Source organism: Schistocerca serialis, chromosome 9, assembly GCF_023864345.2.
Source record: "Schistocerca serialis cubense isolate TAMUIC-IGC-003099 chromosome 9, iqSchSeri2.2, whole genome shotgun sequence".
Classification (NCBI taxonomy): Eukaryota; Metazoa; Arthropoda; class Insecta; order Orthoptera; family Acrididae; genus Schistocerca; species Schistocerca serialis.
In genome coordinates this window covers 54,869,920-54,873,908 of record NC_064646.1, presented here as the reverse complement: position 1 = coordinate 54,873,908, position 3,989 = coordinate 54,869,920, and positions in this window count along the sequence as shown.

Here is a 3,989-nt window from a genome sequence, read left to right as displayed (position 1 = left end):
TTTCTATTATTTTCCACCTTTCCATTTTCTGAATTTCTCTTCCTACCTCCTTTCTTTTATAGGTGGAGATAGCATATGGTTTTATGAAGAATGGGTCATGAACATTCAATTTTAGACTACAATGATTCCCTTTTACTCTTCCAAGTTTTACATCAAATATGTCATTATAATCCCACTGAAAATCTTCAAGCTCTCTCCTGTTCTCTGCATTAAGGCTTTCAGTTTCAGACATTTCTTTTTAGCTACCAGTTCACTGTAATAATCAACACTATCATCGTTAATACCAAATTCTTCCCCTTACTTACAATAAACATCACCGTTAGTCTCTTGCATCCCTCTAATCAGACTACTTAGACCATGATCTTCCATTACAACACTAGTTTCCCCATGAATTCCACTTTTTGGTTCAACAAATGTTATTTTCATCTCACCCCAGATAAAATTTACTTTACCCTTAACAATCCAGTTTATACCTAATTCCAAGTTTTCAAATCATCAATTATTAAGCATCCCTGTATAAACTACACATCATTACTTTTAAATTCAAGTAAGTCTTGTCTGGTAATCAACTTACTACTTTTTCCTGTTGCCCCTTCTATCCTTAGCCCTGTTACTGGAAATTCTGTGAAATTTTTATTATTTCTGATCCTGTCTCTTAGCTTTTTTGATATTCCTGTAATTGGGCTACCTGTATCTAGAAGACAGTTTCCTTACCAGTCATTAATCTGTACTACAATATATGGACATTCAAGTTCTTTGCCCATTTCATTGACCTCATTTTCAAATAACAAATCCTCTTCTGTGTCCCAGAAATTCACCCCTTTATTACAATCACTACTTTCTACTACAGTTTCTACACATTCACCAGGAGACTGCCCCAAATTTTTCATAGCAACTTCATTATCTGAGTGCACACTTTGACAAATTTCACGTAAGACATTACACTTTTGATCACCATACTGACATTTCTACTATAGTCACTAACTACTCTTAATTCTTTATCACTAATCAGATCTTCTTTCCCATTTTCAGCAACTCATTCATACAGAACATCAATAACATCAACTGGCAACTTTAAACTATCAGGCACTTCTCCACTGGTTTCTAAATCATCACTCGAACATACATCAGAATTCCAGAATCATTCAGCATCAAATCATCAACTTTAACTCCTACATATACCAAACCAACTAATTCTGTAAGCAACATATCATCATCATCATAACACCATCATCACAATTAGTATCATTTTCAGCACCAAACTCATTTCTCTCTTCACACATTTATTCAACAACCTCAACACTGTGACCATTCTGTTCTACCACATCCTCATTTTTGTGTCTATTGTCTACTGCAATTTCATCTGGAATTACACTGTCATTCTCACTTTCATTGCCAAGTACGTGATCATCCACTTCCAAACATACAATATCAGTATCAGCTTTTTCACTCATTCCACAATCACTCAACATTTTCATCAAATTGTTTTCAATACTATCAGTGGCTACTACTGCATCACTACTGTCAAAGAAATTTGTCAAATAGTTTTCTTCTAATTTAAATTCAGATTTTCTTCTAGTTTTTTCTTCATCTTTGTTTTCAGATGAAAAAAATTCCCAAAATGCTTTATCAAACTTCATTCTATTCACTTCACATTGTGTTCTGGGTACAAAATTTTGGTATGTCCTATTTGATCTACACCTTCCCCTTCTGAATTTATCACAATGTGCCTGATTATAATCCCCAAGTCTATTTGCCCCATTCCGCCAGGCTCCAAAAGAGGCAGATCTTAGTTTACCAGACCACTTCCTCTATTTTCAAAATTGTTACCATTATTTCCCTGATTTTGTCCCCACTGCCTATTTCTTGGTTCAAAAGTCCTGTAGTCTGGTCTCTGATTACCATTTTCTCCCCATTTCTCCTGTCATCATTTCTGGATCTACTGTTAAAATGATCACTGGAAACTCTGTTATTGTTGTTCCTGCTATCATCTGGTCTGTCATTATACCTGTCATTTATTTCCCAGGCTAAGTCCAATTTATCTACATATCTAAGAAACTGTTCAATAACGTCATCAGGTCCATGGACAAGATTCTACTGTACCCTGTGTGGCAATCTATGTTTTAAGGCATTTATTTGGATCATTTCATCAAGCGGTTTATCAACATGTACTAAAGTCCTTAACTGTTGTTCATAAAAGGTTTTCATGTGACGACTACCCTCTTTGTAATTTGGCCAATTCAAAAATTCTGATTTAATTCTGGATTGTCCAATTTCTGACCAAAATTTGTTCATGAAAGTACATTCTACCTCATTAAATGACATTTCAGGTTTGATTGCTTGGTTCTCCCATGACAAAGACTCCCCATCTAAAAGCTTTTTAATAAATTTGATTTTCAAATTATTGCTCATTTTACTGTCAAAATTATCTTTTATTTGAAACATGAAATCAATTGGATGTATATTCCCTTCCCCTGAAATTGTTTTAATATTGACATTGTTCCACAATGGGTTGTAATTACTGAAGGAACTAGTAAAAATGGAATTTTAGATTTCTTGGAATTTTGATTTGAACTTTGAAATCAGGCCTAAAGAAGTACCTACATCTTCTTTTAACTCTGCAAAATAGTCATTCACAATTTTGTTGAAATTCTGTATACTATTCTTGGTTTCCGAAAATTTCTTTTTAATTGTTGCACTTCTGCAGTTGGTGATTTTTTGAAACTATCAACGGAATCTAACCTATCTTCAAATTTTTTGTGCTCCTGTTTTAAGTAACAATTTCCCCTTCTATAGTTGACACGTTTCTGCTAGTGTTGTCTACTTTTTCCCAGCATCTTTCTAAGCTCTCTTTTGTCTCGCGAATTTGGTTTCCAGGCTTGTCCAATTTTTTATCTATAGAATCAAGAAAAGTTTTCTGTCCATCAGTTGATCTTTTTTATTCATCCATTGATCTTTTTTGTTCTTCCATTAACTGAACTAATCTATCAAATGTAGATCTATTCGACTCAAATCCATGAATTGGAGAGCATAAACTACTGTTATCGTAATCACTATTCTCTCCCATGTTATTTATTTCCTGGTTCATTGCACTAATACTTGTATTGTTATCAGTAACATCTACGCTATTTTGCATGTTTACATTAACCTCCCCATTATTATCGCCCTCCCTGTTACCCTCAATGATAATAATATAATTCTGAAGTTTCCAACAAGTCAAATATTAAGCAAATTTTGTACTCACAGACTTTTCCCTTTTTTAGTTTGTCATGCTTCTAGTGTCCTTTTGTTTTTCCTTGTAGTTCTGTTCACCTGTTGTATTTCCAATTGTCCAGAGTTCCACTATATTTTCTAAAATCAAATACGAGATTAGTTCGCAGCATTACAGTTACATCCCAGCTCCTAACCACCACAAGTAAAGTATCTACCTAATAGTCTGCAACCACTTAAATGTAAAGTATCTATCTAATACTCTGCAATTACATAAATTTTTATAGAATGGGGTTTCACGTACTCATTGTACAAATGTGCAGATCCGTCTTCGTTATTGTCCTTGGTTTCTCTGTATAAACTGTGAAATTCAACTCTTAAGTTAAATTAATGTCAAAATTGAAGTTGAATTCAGTAAGCTTTTTATTAACATCTTGAGAAATATTACAATAATTCACAACATACTTACAATATACATGAAGCAGCTACATGCTTACTACTCAAACACCGAAACAAGACTGCCTGCCTCTGCTAACATGGTTGACGCTATATATACCTTTCAAACAATTCCAAACAATCCTCAGCATTGTTTAAAATGCTTTTTTGATTAAATAACAATTAAAATAAGAATTAAAAAACTGCTAATAAATATATAAATGTATGTTTGCACCTGTACAGCAATAACATTACTGTATTAGTTTGTGTCCATGATTTTATTGGAGTATAAATTCTCAAATATGTAATTACAATAATGTACTTAATATTTTATTAATTACTAG